Below are 18,208 nucleotides of genomic sequence, written 5' to 3'. Positions count from 1 at the left end.
TTATGCAAATAGAATTATCTGGTGTCTGTGCGTTCATAAAATGGGTCAGCGTGCAACTGTTTAAAATAATGAAGGAGTTCTATATAATCTGATATGAAATACATCAGGACATATGGCTAAGTCAAAGCAAAGAAAGGCAGTCACAGTGTCCAGAATGTTTTATGTGTGAATGGCTCTGAGGAATGTCTGAGGAACCTTCAAGACTTTTTAATATGGGGAAGGGGGACCACTGGCAAAGGTGGGGGAATGAAGAGCAAATTTTTTGCACAATGTGAACTTTAATTTTTTAACTTGTTCATGTATTTGTGCATGGGTGCTGAGTTGCTCAGTTGTGTCCAGCTATTCTGTGACCCCACGGACTGTAGCCAGCCAGGCCCCTCTGTCCATGGAATTTCCCAGGCAAGAGTACTGGAGTGGATTGCCATTCTCTTCTCCAGGGGATCTTCCTGACTCGGGGACTGAACCCACATCTCCTGCGTCTTCTGCATTGGCAGGCAGATTCTTTACCACTGAGCTATCTGGGAAGGCCCTGTTCATGTATATATTACTTTCCCCTTATTTTTAAGTTGTGGTAAAATCCATGCATCATACAATTTACCATCATAACCCATTAAATTCTTTTAATTTGGGGTATAGTTGGTTTGTAATGTTCAGTTTCAGGTGTACAACAAAGTGAATCTGTTATACATATACATATATCCACTGTTTTTAAGATTCTTCTTAACTCATTTAAAAGTGTATGGTTCAGCAGTATTAAATACATTTGTAATATTATGCAACAATTATCACCATCTATCTCCATAACATTTTCCACCTTATAACACTGAAATGCTGTACTCATTAAACAGTAACTTCCCATTTCCCATGTGACAGAATTTCCTTCCTTTTTATGGCTGAAGTATATCCTATACTAATGTACATACTACATTTTGCTTATCCATTCATCTGTTGATGAATTCTTGGGTCTCTTCCACATTTTAGCTATTATAAGCAATACTGCTGTGAACACTGGTGTATAAATACCTCTTCAAGACTCTGCCTTCAATTCTCTGGGATGTATAGCAAGATATGGAATTGGACTGGATTAAAGATTAACTCAGCATGGCCCCGCCCATCAGAGCAAGACTCAGATTCCCACAACTAGTCCCTCCCATCAGGAGGCTCCCGCAAGCTTCTTACCCTTATCCATCAGAGGGAAGACAGAATGGAAACCACAGTTACAGAAAACAAACTAAACTGATCACTTGGATCACAGCCTTGTCTTAACTCAATGAAACTATGAGCCATGTTGGATAGGGCCACCCAAGATGGATGGATCATGGTGAAGAGTTTTGACAAAACATGGTATGCTGAAGAAGGGAATGGCAAGCCACTTCAGTATTCTTGCCTTGAGAACCCCATGAACTGTATGAAGAGGCAAAAAGATATGATACTGAAAGATGAACTCCCCAGGTTGGTAGGTGCCCAATATGCTACTGGAGAAGAGTGGAAAAATAGCTTCAGGAAGAATGAAGAGGCTGAGCCAAAGCAAAAAGAGCACCCATTTGTGGATGTGACTGGTGATGGAAATAAAGTCTGATGCTATAAAGAACAGTATTGCATAGGAATCTGGACTGTTAGGTCCATGAATCAAGGTAAATTGAAAGTGGTCAAACAGGAGCTGGCAAGAGTGAACATAGACATTTTAGGAATCAGTGAACTAAAATGGACTGGAATGGGCGAACTTAATTCAGATGACCATTATATCTACAAGTGTGGCCAAGAATCCCTTAGAAGAAATGGAGTAGCCCTCATAGTCAACAAAAGAGTCCAAAATGCAGTACTTGGATGCAATCTCAAAAACAACAGAATGATCTCTGTTTGTTTCCAAGGCAAACAATTCAGTATCACAGTAATCCAAGACTATGCCCCAACCAGTAACACTGAAGAAGCTGAAATTGAATGGTTCTATGAAGACCTACAAGACCTTCTAGAACTAACACCCCAACATATGTCCTTTTCATCACAGGGGACTGGGATGCAAAAGTAGGAAGTCAAGAGATACTTGGAGTAACAGGCAGATTTGGCCTTGGAGTACAGAATGAAGCAGGGCAAAGGCTAACAGGGTTTTGCAAAAGAACACACTGGTCATAGCAAACACCCTCTTCCAGCAACACAGGAGAAGACTCTACACATGGACATTACCAGATGGTTGATACGGAAATCAGATTGACTATATTCTTTGCAGCTGAAGATGGAGAAGCTCTATACAGTCAGCAAAAACAAGACTGGGAACTGACTGTGGCTCAGATCATGAACTCATTATTGCCAAATTCAGACTTAAATTGAAGAAAGTAGGGAAAACCACTAGACCATTCAGGTATGACCTAAATCAAACCCCGTATGATTATACAGTGGAAGTTTCAAAGAGATCCAAGGGATTATATCTGATAGATAGAGTGCCTGAAGAACTTTGGACAGAGGTTGGTAACATTGTACAGAAGGTGATGATCAAAACCATCCCCAAGAAGAAATGCAAAAAGGCAAAATAGTTGGCTGAGGAGTCCTTACAAATTGCTGAGAAAAGAACAGAAGCAAAAAGCAAAGGAGAAAAGGAAAGATATAAGCATCTGAATGCAGAGTTCCAAGAATATCAAGGAAAGATAAGAAAGCCTTCCTCGGTTATCAAGGCAAAGAAATAGAGGAAAACAACAGAATGGGAAAGACTAGAGAGCTCTTCAAGAAAATTAGAGATACTAAGGAAACATTCCATGCAAAGATGGGCACAATAAAGGACAGAAATGGTATGGACCTAACAGAAGCAGAAAAGGTGGCAAGAATACACAGAAAAACTGTACAAAAAAGATCTTCATGACCCAGATAACCATGATGGTGTTATCACTCACCTAGAGCCAGACATCCTGGACTGTGCAGTCAAGTGGGTCTTAGGAAGCATCACTACGAACAAAGCTAGTGGAGGTGATGGAATTCCAGCTGAGCTATTTCAAATCCTGAAAGATGATGCTGTAAAAGTGCTGCACTCAATATGCCAGCAAATTTGGATAACTCAGCAGTGGCCACAGGACTGGAAAAGGTCAGTTGTCATTCCAATCCCAAAGAAAGGCAACGCCAAAGAATTTTCAAACTACTGCACAATTGCACTCATCTCACATGCTGGTAAAGTAATGCTCAAAATTCTCCAAGCCAGGTTTCAGCAATATGTGAACTTGAACTTCCAGATGTTCAAGCTGGATTTAGAAAAGGCAGAGGAACCAGAGATCAAATTGCCAACATCCGTTGTTGGATCATAGAAAAAACAAGAGAATTCCAGAAAAACATCTGCTTCATTGACTATGGCAAAGGCTTTGACTGTGTGGATCACAACAAACTGTGGAAAATTCTTCAAGAGATGGGAATACCAGACCACTTTACCTGCCTCCTGAGAAGCAACAGTTAGAACTGGACATGGAACAACAGATTGGTTCCAAATAGGGGAAGGACTATGTCAAGGCTGTATATTGTCACCCTGATTATTTAACTTATATGCAGAGTACATCATGTGGAATGCCAGACTGGATGAAGCACAAGCTGGAATCAGGATTGCAGGGAGAAACATCAATAACCTCAGATATGCAGATGACACCACTCTTATGGCAGAAAGGGAAGAGGAATCAGTTCTGCTTTTGACTGCTTTCAGAACAGCCATACTCTTTTCCATAGTGGATGTGTTATTTTTCATTCACAACAATAGCCTCTTGAAGAAAGTGAAAGAGGAGAGTGAAAAGATGACTTAAAACTCAACATTCAGAAAACTAAGATCATGGCATCCTGTCCCATCACTTCACGGCAAAAAGATGGGAAAATAGTGGAAACAGTGACAGACTATATTTTTGGGTTCCAAAATCACTGCAGATGGTGACTGCAGCCATGAAATTAAAGGACGCCTGCTCCTCGAAAGAATAGCTATGACAAACCTAGACAACATATTAAAATGCAAAGACATTACTTTACCGACAAAGGTCCATCTAATCAAAGCTGTGGTTTTTTCCAGTAGTCATGTATAGATGTGAGAGTTGGACCATAAAGAAAGCTGAGTGCCGAAGAATTGATGCTTTCGAACTGTGGTGTTGGAGACAACTCTTGAAAGTCCCTTGGACTGCAAGGAGATCAAGCCAGCCAATCCGAAAGGAAATCAGTCCAGAATATTCATTGGAAGTACTCATGCTGAAGCTGAAAATCCATTTTGGCCACCAATACTTTGGTCAGTTTGTGAAAAACTGACCAATCAAGAAAGACCAAGACCGTGATGCTGGGAAAGACTGAAGGCAGGAGGAGAAGGGGATGTCAGAGGATGAGATGGCTGGATGACATCACCGACTAGATGGACATGAGTTTGAGCAAGCTCCAGGAATTAGTGATAGACAGGGAAGCCTGGCGTCCTGCAGTCCATGGAGTCGCAAAGAGTCGGATACGACTGAGCAACTGAACTGAACAGACTGATGGGGTTGCTGGATTATATTAAAATTCTGCTTTTGATTGCTTTAAGAACAGCCATACTCTTTTCCAAAGTGGATGTGTTATTTTTCATTCACAACAACAGTGCACAAGGATTCCAATTTCTCCACAGCTTCGCCCCAGTGGTTATATTCAGTTTTTGTTTTGTATTGTAGCCATCCTCATGACTATGAGATCGTAGCTCATTCTTGGTTTGATTTGCATTTCTGCAATGATTCATGGTGTTGCATAGCTTTTAATTTGCTTACTGGCCACTTGTATATCTTTGGGTAAATGTCTATTCCGTTCCTTTACCCATTTTTTTCAAGTTTCTTTTTAAAAATTGTTTACTTGTTTATTTATTATTTTTGACTGTGCTGGGTCTCTGTTGCTGTGTGCAGGCTTTCTCTATTTGCGGCAGGTGGGGGCTACTCTCGTTGCAGTGTGCAGGCTTCCCATTGTGGTGTCTTCTCTTCTTGGGGAGCACGGGCTCTAGGTGCTTGGGCTTCAGTAGCTGCAACGCAGGGGCTCACTAGTTGTGGATCGCAGGCCCTAGAGCGCAGGCTCAGTAGTTGTGGCACACCAGCTTAGGTGCTCTAAGGCATGTGGGATCTTCCTGGACAAGGGACTGAACCTGTGTCCCCTGCACTGGCGGAGATTCCTATCCACTGTGCCACCAGGGAAGTGCTTTTGATATGTTACTTTTTAAAATGAAATATGAAATGGAAATGAAAAAGTATTTGCATAACAAACCCTTGAGCTTAAGTGCCAGGGTCCAGCTTGTGAAGAGTCCTCAGAACTCTTGCCAGCAGGACAACAGTGTTGGAGAGAGAGTGCCTGAGGAAGGGCCCCCAAGGTACATTCTGTTAAAGGTCATTTGACACCTTTGTTAGTTATCAGTTGACCTCGTGCATATGAATTTATTTCTGGACCCTCTGTCCCATTGATCTATATGTCAGTACCACATGGTCTTATTCATTGTCGTTGTCTCTATCTTGAAATCAGATAATGTTAAGTCCTCTTTTGTTCTTTTTCAAATTGTTTTGAAAAATCTGGATCCTTTGACTTCCATACAATTTGGGGATCAGCTTCTCCATATATTCAAGGAAGCCTCTTGGAATTTTGATTGATTTTGCATTGAATCAAAGGTCAGTTTGAGGAGAGTTAACATCTTAACATAATGTCTTCTGATCCATAAGCGTGTCTCTCCTCATATTCAGTTCAGTCAGTTCAGTCGCTCAGTCGTGTCCGACTCTTTGCGACCCCATGAATCCCATCACGCCAGGCCTCCCTGTTCATGACCAACTCCCAGAGTTCACTCAGACTCACGTCCATCGAGTCCGTGATGCCATCCAGCCATCTCATCCTCGGTCGTCCTCTTCTCCTCCTGCCCACAATCCCTCCCAGCATCAGAATCTTTTCCAATGAGTCAACTCTTCGCATGAGGTGGCCAAAGTACTGGAGTTTCAGCTTTAGCATCATTCCTTCCAAAGAACACCCAGGACTGATCTCCTTTAGAATGGACTGGTTGGATCTCCTTGCAGTCCAAGGGACTCTCAAGAGTCTTCTCCAACACCACAGTTCAAAAGCATCAATTCTTTGGCACTCAGCCTTCTTCACAGTCCAACTCACATCCACACATGACTACGGGAAAAACCATAGCCTTGACTAGACGGACCTTTGTTGGCAAAGTAATGCCTCTGCTTTTGAATATGCTGTCTAGTTTGGTCATAACTTTTCTTCCAAGGAGCAAGCATCTTTTAATTTCATGGCTGCAATCACTATCTGCATTGATTTTGGAGCCCCCCAAAATAAAGTCTGACACTGTTTCCACTGTTTCCCCATCTATTTCCCATGAAGTGATGGGACCAGATGCCATGATCTTCGTTTTCTGAATGTTGAGCTTTAAGCCAACTTTTTCACTCTCCTCTTTCACTTTCATCAAGAGGCTTTTTAGTTCCTCTTCACTTTCTGCCATAAGGGTGGTGTCATCTGCATATCTGAGGTTATTGATATTTCTCCTGGCAAGTCTTTTAAATTTTGTTATTATTATTGAAATATGATTGGTTTACAGGGTTGTGTTAGTTTCTGGCGTACAGCAAAATGATTCAGTTGTATATACATATATGTACGTATGTATAAGTATATATTCTTTTCCAGATTCTTTTTTATTGCAGTTTATCACACGAGATTGAATATAGTTTCCTATGCTATATAGTACCACCTTGTTATTACTTTATAATAGCAGTTTATATTTGCCAGTCCCAAACTCCTAATTTATTTCCCCCTTTCCCCCTTTGGTAACCATAGGTTTGTTTTGTGTTTCTGTTTTGTAAATAAGTTACAAATAAGTTACTTTGTATTATATTTTAGATTCTACATATAAGTGATATCACATGATTTTGTCTTTGTCTGAATTACTTCACTTAATATGATAGTCTCTAGGTTCATCTGTGTTGCTGCATTATTTCATTCATTTTTATGGCTGAGTAGTATTCCATTGTGTGTGTGTGTGTGTGTGTGTGTGTGTGTGTGCGTGTGTGTGTGCTCAGACATGACTGACTCTTTGCAACCCCATGGACTGTGGCCCTCCAGCTCCTCTGTCCATGGGATTTCCCAGGGAAGAACACTGGAGTGGGTTGCCACTTCCAGCTCCAGGGGATCTTCCTGGTCCAGGAATCCAACCCGCATCTCCTGTGTCTTCTGCCTTGCAGGTGGATTCTCTACCACTAATGCCACCTGGGAAGCCAATATGAAGTGAAAGTGAAGGCCGCTCAGTCGTGTCCAACTCTGCAACCCCGTGGACTCCACAGTCCATGGACTTCTCCAGGCCAGAACACTGGAGTGGGTAGCCTTTCCCTTCTCCAGGGGATCTTCCCAACCCAGGGACTGAACCCAGGTCTCCTACTGTGCAGACAGATTCTTTACTAATGCCACCTGGGAAATCTATATATATAGGACCAAATCTAGATGGATATTTAGGCTGCTTCTGTGTCTTGCCTATTGTTAAGTAGTGCTGCTGTGAAGATTGGGATGCATGTTACAACATTATTTCTGTTTTATGTTTTTTGGTGTTTCGCCCATGAGGCATTTGGGATTTTAGCTTTCTGACTAGGGATCACACCCATATCCCCTGCCTTGGGAGGTGAAGTCTTAACCTTTGGATCACCAGGGAGGTCCCTGTGACGCATATATCTTTTCAAATTAGAGTTTTCTCTGGATGTATGCCCAGGAGTGAGATACATTTTATTACTTTTGAAAGTTTTTGGTGTATAGATTTTAGAGTCTTCCATCAGGTTTATCCCTAAATAATTCATATTTTTGATGCTAGAATCAATAGTATTGTTTCTCTAATTTAAAGTTTGATTATTCATTGTCAATAGGTAGAAATAAAATTGATAAAAAAACAATAGATTTTATAGTTACAGCAGATTTAGGTTTACAGAAAAATTGTGCAGAAAATACAAAGTTCCCCTATACCTCCATAAATGCCCACCCTTCCTTGCTGCAATTTCCTCAGTTCTTAACATTTTGCATTACTGTATGCATATGTTGCAACTGATGAACCAAAATTGATACATTATTATTAACTAAGGCCTATAGGTTACAGTGCTTCCCCTGTGGCTCAGCGGTCAAGAATCCTCCTGCCAATGCAGGACGTGCAGGAGACGAGGATTGGATCCCTGGGTTGGGAAGATCCTGGTGGAGGGTATGACAACCCACTCCAGTATTCTTGCCTGGAAAATTCCACGGGCTGAGGAGCCTGGTGTGCTACAGTCCATGGGGTCACAGAGAGTCAGACACGACTGAGCTACTGAGCACAGCATAGCACATGGGTTACATTAGGGTTCATGTTTCGTGTTTTACTTTCTGTGGGTTTTTGACAAATGCATAATGTACCCACCATTACAGTATCATTCAGAATAGTTTATGGCCTTAAACAAATTCCCTGTTTCCACATATTCACTCCTCCCTTCCTCCTTTTTTTTACCTGTCTGTATGATTTTGCCTTTATACCTAATGTCATACAGTTGGAATCATGCAGTGTGTAGTCTTTTCAGGTTGACTTCTCTCACTTGGAATAATGCATTTAAGGCTCCTCCATACCTTTTTGTAACTCGATAGACTCATTTCTTCTGTTGCTGAATAGAGTTCCATTGTCTGGATGTATTGCACTTTTTTTTCTTCGCTGCACCCCTTAGCACTCAAAACTTCTCCAATCCAGGATCGAACTTGTGCCCTTTGTATTGGGAGCACAGAGTCTTAACCCCTGGACCACCAGGGAAGTCCCTTGCAGTTTATCCATTCATCTATTGAAGGACATCTAAGTTGCTTCCAATTTTTGGCAATTATGAGTAAAGCTGTGGTAAACATCCATGTGCAGCTTTTTAGGTAGGCATACAATTTCAACTCATTTGTTTAAGTACCTCAGAATATAACTGATGGATGGTAAACCTATGTTTAGCTTTGTAAGAAACTGCTAAACTTTGTTGCAAAGTGGTTGTATCAATGTTATATTCCCATCAGTAATGAATGAGAGTTCCTGTTTCTCCACATCCTCTACAGCATTTGATGTTGTCAGTGTTTTGGACTGTAGCCATTCTAATAGATGTGTAGTGGCATCTCATTACTGTTTTAATTTGTAATTTCTTAATGACATATGAGGGAGAAAGCAATGGCACCCCACTCCAGTACTCTTGCCTGGAAAACCCCTGGACAGAGGAGCCTGGAAGGCTGCAGTCCATGGAGTCGCTGAGGGTCAGACATGACTGAGCGACTTCACTTTCACTTTTCGCTTTCATGCATTGGAGAAGGAAATGGCAACCCACTCCAGTACTCTTGCCTGGAGAATCCCAGGGACGGGGGAGCCTGGTGGGCTGCCGTCTATGGGGTTGCACAGAGTAGGACACGACTGAAGTGACTTAGCAGCAATGACATATGATGTTGTGCATCTTTCATATGAATATTTGCTACCTATATAGTGTAGCAAATATGGTGAGGTGTCTGTTCAGGTTTTGCCCATTTTTTAATTGAGTTGTTTTCTTGTTGAAAGAGGAGCTAAAAAGCCTCTTGATGAAAGTGAAAGAGAAGAGTGAAAAAGTTGGCTTAAAGCTCAACATTCAGAAAACGAAGATCATGGCATCTGGTCCCATCACTTCATGGGAAATAGATGGGGAAACAGTGGTAACAGTGTCAGACTTTATTTTGGGGAGCTCCAAAATCACTGCAGATGGTGACTGCAGCCATGAAATTAAATGACGCTTACTCCTTGGAAGAAAAGTTATGACCAGCCTAGATAGTATATTCAAAAGCAGAGACATTACTTTGCCGACTAAGGTCCGTCTAGTCAAGGCTATGGTTTTTCCTGTGGTCATGTATGGATGTGAGAGTTGGACTGTGAAGAAGGCTGAGCGCCGAAGAATTGATGCTTTTGAACTGTGGTGTTGGAGAAGACTCTTGAGAGTCCCTTGGACTGCAAGGAGATCCAACCAGTCCATTCTGAAGGAGATCAGCCCTGGGATTTCTTCGGAAGGAATGATGTTAAAGCTGAAACTCCAATACTTTGGCCACCTCATGTGAAGAGTTGACTCATTGGAAAAGACTCTGATGCTGGGAGGGTTTGGGGGCAGGAGGAGAAGGGGACAACAGAGGATGAGATGGCTGGATGGCATCACGGACTCGATGGACGTGAGTGAGTGAACTCTGGGAGATGGTGATGGACAGGGAGGCCTGGTGTGCTGTGATTCATGGGGTCGCAAAGAGTTGGACACGACTGAGCGACTGAACTGAACTAAACTCAACTGAACTTTCTTGTTAAGTTTTAAGAACTCTTTGTATATTTTAGATGCACATCCTTTATTACGTGTGTATTTGCAAATCTTTTCTCCTGGTCTGTAGCTTGTCTTTTCATTCTCTTAGTACAATTAGTTTTAAAAATGTGTCCTGCTGCCCTGCTAAACTCATTTATTTTTTTTTTAGGAATTCTTAGATTTTTTTACCTGGATAATCAAGTCAACTAAGAATAAAAACAGTTTTACTTCTTCCTTTCTAGTCTGTATGCCTTTTATTTCTTTTTATTGCCTTACTGCACGGGTAGACCCTTTAGGACAAAGTTGAATGGGAGTGGTAAGAGTGGACATCCTTGTTTTGGATCCTGAGATTAGGGAGAAAACATTCAATCAACATTTTGTTTGTGATGATGTTACTTTAGGTCTTTCATAGATTCTCTTTATCAAACTGAGAAAATTCTCTTTGTTTTCTAGTTAATGGGAGTTTTATCCTAAATGGATGTTGGTTGGTTTGGTTGGTTGGTTTAGTCACTAAGTTGTGTTTAGTTGCTAAGACTATTGCACCCCATGGACTGTAGCCTTCCAGGCTTCTCTGTCCATGGGATTCTCCAGGCAAGAGTACTAGAGTGGGTTGCTAGCTTTCATCAAGTGCTTTTTCTTTAATATGGAGCTTTTTTCTTTTTTAGAAAAGAAAAGTGCTTTCTGTCTTACATTAGTATTGAGGTTATCTTCTTCTTGAGGAGGCTCTATTAGTTTGTGTTAAGGAATCTCTACATTTTATCTAGTTGTTGAATCTATTGGCAGAAAGTTTTCAAAAATAATTGTACACTTATCTTCCTTTAAATCTGTAGTATCACTAGTAATGTCTACTTTCTCATTCCTGATATTGTTAATATGTTTTCTGTCTTTTTCTCTGATCATTCTGGCTACAGTTTTATATTTTATTGATTTTCTCAAAGAACTAGCTTTTTGTTTCATTGATTTCCCCCTCAGTGGTTTTTATGTTTTTAAAAGGTTATAAAAAACAACAGCAAAGAGAAAAGAAACATACATAGCCTGCAAAACTTGAAATATTTTCTATCTGGCTCTTTACAGAAAAGATTTATTGACTCTTACTCCATCCTTGGATGAGTATGTAAATATAGATGTTGTTGAACTGAAAGAAGTAGACTGCTGGTGATTTCTCCAGAAAAAAAGAAAAGGGGTTTATTTTGGGATCCACAGAGAGTTCCAGTTTGGGGTCTTCAATCGTGGTGTGCTACGGATAAGTCCCTGCACGGCAAGAGAGGGAGAACTCTTTTATAAAGGAGGGAAGCAAGTTGGGGGAGGCTATAGCAAACAAAGAATCCATGGCTTTTCACTGGCTGAGCCCTTGCCAGAAATGAAGAGGAACTGTTTCTTCTTCCTGTTGAGCTCTGAGAGTAAGAGCTCCCCCTTGTGGTCTCTCAACTCTAAATAGAGCTGAGGTTTCTGTTTATTAATTTCTTAACAATATTTTTCTGTCATACCTTGGTACTTAACACTTCTGCCTGGAAATAAGAGAATCAGGGAGGAGAAAGTCTGTTGATCATGTAAAGCACCTGGTAGAGCACACCTTGTGTCCTCAGGTTGCAAAGCAACCCATATTCTCTTCCTCCGGCGATGTGAGCAGATAGAAGGGAAATGAGGGATAAGTGGGAGAGGAGGTGGTGAGGATTTTGGTGGTGACTTGTTGGGATCAACAGTGGCCTCTCATTTCACCAGCACTCAAGTGAGGGAGGGCTGCTGCTGGCTGGTGTCTGCTGCGGCAGTCGAGGGGGACCAGCTGGCCAGGTTTGGGGATGTATTTGAGAATCAAACAGAGGACTTGCTCATGGATTGGATGCGTGGTGAAAGAGAAAGAGAAGAGTCTGGGCTGTACTCTGGATTTTGGCCTGAACAAGTAGAAGGATTGATTTGTTGCTGAGATGGGGGAAAGTGGCAGGAGTGGGCCATAGGACTTGAAAGACGGATACTTGTGCATCTTGAATTTGAAGCTAGCCATTGCTTTGGTTTTATTGACCCTCAGCATTGTGTGAAATCTCCTTGGTTACAGTCCCCCAGAGGACTCCATCTCCAACCCACGTGCAGCCCATGCCCAGGCCCTTCCAGGGTCTTGCTTGATTGAAGCCTCCCCAATCTCTTGCCCAGGTCTTTTCCACCTCTGGGTATTTATGCAAAGTCCAATTCTGTAAAAAGCAATATTGCATAAAAACCTGGAATGTTAAGTCCATGAATAAAGGCAAATTGGAAGTGGTCAAACAGGAGATGGCAAGACTGAAGATCAACATTTTAGGAATCAGTGAACTAAAATGGACTGGAATGGTTGAATTTAACTCAGTTCAGTTCAGTTCAGTCGCTCAGTCGTGTCCGACTCTTTGCGACCCCATGATCGCAGCATGCCAGGCCTCCCTGTCCATCACCAACTCCCGGAGTTCACTCAGACTCACGTCCATTGAGTCAGTGATGCCATCCAGCCGTCTCACCCTCTGTTGTCCCCTTCTCCTGCCCCTAATCCTTCCAAGCATCAGAGTCTTTTCCAATGAGTCAACTCTTCACATGAGGTGGCCAAAGTACTGGAGTTTCAGCTTTAGCATCATTCCTTCCAAAGAAATCCCAGGGCTGATCTCCTTCAGAATGGACTGGTTGGATCTCCTTGCAGTCCAAGGGACTCTCAAGAGTCTTCTCCAACACCACAGTTCAAAAGCATCAATTCTTCGGCGCTCAGCCTTCTTCACAGTCCAACTCTCACATCCATACATGACCACAGGAAAAACCATAGCCTTGACTAGACGGACCTTAGTCGGCAAAGTAATGTCTCTGCTTTCAAATATGCTATCTAGGTTGGTCATAACTTTTCTTCCAAGGAGTAAGCGTCATTTAATTTCATGGCTGCAATCACCATCTGCAGTGATTTTGGAGCCCCCCCAAAAAAACTCTGCCACTGTTTCCCCATCTATTTCCCATGAAGTGATGGGACCAGATGCCATGACCTTCGTTTTCTGAATGTTGAGCTTTAAGCCAACTTTTTCACTCTCCTCTTTCACTTTCATCAAGAGGCTTTTTAATTCCCCTTCACTTTCTACCATAAGGGTGGTGTCATCTGCATATCTGAGGTTATTGATATTTCTCCCGGTAATCTTGATTCCAGCTTGTGTTTCTTCCAGTCCAGCGTTTCTCATGATGTACTCTGCATAGAAGTTAAATAAGCAGGGTGACAATATACAGCCTCGACACACTCCTTTTCCTATTTGGAACCAGTCTGTTGTTCCATGTCTAGTTCTAACTGTTGCTTCTTGACCTGCATGCAGATTTCTCAAGAGGCAGGTCAGGTGGTCTGGTATTCCCATCTATTTCAGAATTTTCCACAGTTTGTTGTGATCCACACAGTCAAAGGCTTTGGCATAGTCAATAAAGCAGAAATAGATGTTTTTCTGGAATTCTCTTGCTTTTTCCATGATCCAGTGGATGTTGGCCATTTGATCTCTGGTTCCTCTGCCTTTTCTAAAACCAGCTTGAACATCAGGAAGTTCATGGTTCACGTATTGTGAAGCCTGGCTTGGAGAATTTTGAGCATTACTTTACTAGCATGTGAGATGAGTGCAATTGTGTGGTAGTTTGAGCATTCTTTGGCATTGCCTTTCTTTGGGATTGGAATGAAAACTGACCTTTTCCAGTCCTGTGGCCACTGCTGAGTTATCCAAATTTGCTGGCATATTGAGTGCAGCACTTTGACAACATCATCTTTCAGGATTTGAAATAGCTCCACTGGAATTCCATCACCTCCACTAGCTTTGTTCGTAGTGATGCTTTCTAAGGCCCACTTGACTTCACATTCCAGGATGTCTGGCTCTAGGTGAGTGATCACACCATTGTGATTATCTGGGTCATGAAGCTCTTTTTTGTACAGTTCTTCTGTGTATTTTTGCCACCTCTTCTTAATGTCTTCTGCTTCTGTTAGGTCCATACCATTTCTGTCCTTTATTGAGCCCATCTTTGCATGGGCTACAAAACCTTTTAGAACTAACACCCCAAAAAGATGTCCTTTTCATTATAGGGGACTGGAATGCAAAAGTAGGAAGTCAAGAAACACCTGGAGTAACAGGCAAATTTGGCCTTGGAATGTGGAATGAAGCAGGGCAAAGACTGATAGAGTTTTGCCAAAAAAATGCACTGGTCATAGCAAACACCCTCTTCCAGCAACACAAGAGAAGACTCTACACATGGACATCACCAGATGGTCAACATCAAAATCAGATTGATTATATTCTTTGCAGCCAAAGATGGAGAAGCTCTATCCAGTCAACAAAAAACAAGACCAGGAGCTGACTGTGGCTCAGATCATGAACTCCTTATTACCAAATTCAGACTCAAATTGAAGAAAGTAGGGGAAACCACTAGACCATTCAGGTATGACCTAAATCAAATCCCTTATGATTATACAGTGGAAGTGAGAAATAGATTTAAGGGCCTAGATCTGATAGATAGAGTGCCTGATGAACTATGGAATGAGGTTTGTGACATTGTACAGGAGACAGGGATCAAGACCATCCCCATGGAAAAGAAATGCAAAAAAGCAAAATGGCTGTCTGGGGAGGCCTTACAAATAGGTGTGAAAAGAAGAGAAGTGAAAAGCAAAGGAGAAAAGGAAAGATATAAGCATCTGAATGCAGAGTTCCAAAGAATAGCAAGAAGAGATAAGAAAGCCTTCTTCAGCGATCAATGCAAAGAAATAGAGGAAAAGAACAGAATGGGAAAGACTAGAGATCTCTTCAAGACAATTAGAGATACCAAGGGAACATTTCATGCAAAGATGGGCTCAATAAAGGAATTTAACTCAGATGACCATTATATCTACTACTGTGAGCAAGAATCCTTTAGAAGAAATGGAGTAGCCATCATAGTCAACCAAAGAGTCTGAAGTGCATTTCGGTTCAGTTCAGTTCACTCACTCAGTCGTGTCCGACTCTTTGCAACCCCATGAATCGCAGCACGCCAGGCCCCCCTGTCCATCACCATCTTCCGGAGTCCACCCAAACCCATGTCCATTGAGTCAGTGATGCCATCCAGCCATCTCATCCTCTGTTGTCCCCTTCTCCTCCTGCCCTCAATCTTTCCCAGCATCAGGGTCTTTTCAAATGACTCAGCTCTTTGCGTCAGGTGGCCAAAGGATTGGAGTTTCAGCTTCAACATCCGTCCTTCCTATGAACACCGAGGACTGATCTCCTTGAGGATGGACTGGTTGGATCTCCTTGCAGTCCAAGGGACTCTCAAGAGTCTTCTCCAACACCTATGACCTAAATCAAATCCCTTACGATTTTACAGTGGAAGTGACAAATAGATTCAAAGGATTAGATCTGATAGACAGAGTGCCTGAAGAACTATGGATGAAGATTCATGACATTGTATAGGAGGCAGGGATCAGGATCATCTCTAAGGAAAAGAAATGCAAAAAGGCAAAATGGGTCATCCCAGTGCACCAGGAGGGAGGTGAGAGGGGGGTTCAGGATTGGGAAATCATGTACACCCGTGGTGGATTCATGTTGATGTATGGCAAAACCAATACAGTACTGTAAAGTAAAATAAAATTAAATTTAAAAAAAAGGAAAAATGGTTGTCTGAGGAGGCCTTACAAATAGCTGTGACTAGAAGAGAAGCAAAAGACAAAGGAGAAAAAGAAAGATGCACCCATTTGAATGCAGAGTTCCAAAGAATAATAAGGAGAGATAAAAAAGCCTTCCTCAGCAATCAATGCAAAGAAATAAAGGAAAACAATAGAATGGGAAAGTCTAGAGATCTCTTCAAGAAAATTAGGAGATACCAAGGGAACATTTCAAGCAAAGATGGGCACAATAAAGGACAGAAATGGTTTGGCCCTAACAAAAGCAGAAGATATTAAGAAGAGGTGGCAAGAATACACAGAAGAACTGTACAAAAAAGATCTTTATGACCGAGATAATCACGATGGTGTGATCACTCACATAGAGCCAGACATCCTGGAATGTGAAGTCAGGTGGGGCTTAGGAAACATCACTACGAATAAAGCTGGTGGAGGTGATGGAATTCCAGGTGAGCTATTTCAAATCCTAAAAGACAATGCTTTGAAAGCGCTGCTATCAATATGTCACCAAATTTGGAAAACTCAGCAGTGGCCACAGGACTGGAAAAGGTCAGTTTTCATTCCAATCCCAAAGAAAGGCAATGCCAAAGAATGCTCAAACTACCACACAATTGCACTCATCTCACATGCTAGTAAAGTAATGCTCAAAATTCTCCAAGCCAGGTTTCAACAGTATGTGAACCGTAAACTTCCTGATGTTCAAGCTGGTTTTAGAAAAGGCAGAGGAACCAGAGATCAAATGGCCAACATCCTCTGGATCATGGAAAAAGCAAGAGAGTTCCAGAAAAACATCTATTTCTGCTTTATTGACTATGCCAAAGCCTTTGACTGTGTGGATCACAACAAACTGTGGAAAATTCTGAAATAGATGGGAATACCAGACCACCTGACCTGCCTCTTGAGAAATCTGTATGCAGGTCAAGAAACAACAGTTAGAACTGGACATGGAACAACAGACTGGTTCCAAATAGGAAAAGGAGTGCGTCGAGGCTGTATATTGTCACCCTGCTTATTTAACTTACATGCAGAGTACATCATGAGAAACGCTGAGCTGGAAGAAGCACAAGCTGGAATCAAGATTGACAGGAGAAATATCAATAACCTCAGATATGCAGATGACACCACTCTTATGGCAGAAAGCAAAGAAGAACTAAAGAGCCTCTTGATGAAAGTGAAAGAGGAGAGTGAAAAAGTTGGCTTAAAGCTCAACATCCAGAAAACTAAGATCATGGCATCTGGTCCCATCACTTCATGGGAAATAGATGGGGAAACAGTGCAAACAGTGACTGACTTTTTTGGGGGGTTCCAAAATCACTGCAGATAGTGACTGCAGCCATGAAATGAAAAGACTCTTGCTCCTTAGAAGAAAAGTTATGACCAAGCTAGACAGCATATTCAAAAGCAGAGACATTACTTTGCCAACAAAGGTCGGTCTAGTCAAAGCTATGTTTTTCTCCAGTAGTCATGTGTTGATGTGAGAGTTGGATTCTAAAGAAAGCTGAGCACAGAAGAATTGATGCTTTTGAACTGTGGTGTTGGAGAAGCCTCTTGAGACTCCCTTGGACTGCAAGGAGATCCAACTAGTCCATCCTAAAGGAAATCAGTCCTGAATATTCATTGTAAGGACTGATGTGGAAGCTGAAAATCCAATACTTTGGCCACCTGATGCAAAGAACTGACTCATGGGAAAAGACTCTGATTCTGGGAAAGATTGAGGGCAGGAGGAGTAGGGGACTTCAGGGAATGAGAGGGCTGGATGCCATCACCAACGTAATGGACAAGAGTTTGAGTAAACTCTGGGAGTTGGTGATGGAGAGGGGGCCTGGTGTGGTGCAGTCTGTGGGGTCACAGAGTCAGACATGACTGAGCGACTGAACTGAACCAGGACACACTTGCAGCATTTGTATTCATAGGGTGAGTGTTCTCTTTCTACAGGAGATTTGAGGTCATTTGGGGGCTGCTGTGTTTCCTCTCCACCAAGACAAGTGGCAGAAGCCAGAGAATCAGTGCCTGGGCTTAGGACTTCTTTTTACATTTACCGGACTTTGAAGTTGGACGTTTTCTGTCTTCCAGTTATGCTGAGGATGTGAGTTTTGTGTTGTGGTATATGTTCTTTTTGTTGTTTTTGTTTTCTTGAAGATATTGCAGGGAAGTAACATTTTTGCTGCTTCAATTACCTCCTTTTATGGGTTGAATTGTGTCCCCACCCCAGATGTACATATTGATGTCCTAACCACCAGTAATTCAGAAATGAGGTACATTAGGGTAGACTATAATTCAATATGACTGATGTCCTTATAAGAAGAGA

The sequence above is a fragment of the Capricornis sumatraensis genome, chromosome 1, assembly GCF_032405125.1.
Source record: "Capricornis sumatraensis isolate serow.1 chromosome 1, serow.2, whole genome shotgun sequence".
NCBI lineage: Eukaryota > Metazoa > Chordata > Mammalia > Artiodactyla > Bovidae > Capricornis > Capricornis sumatraensis.
Note: the sequence above shows the minus strand (reverse complement) of the source record.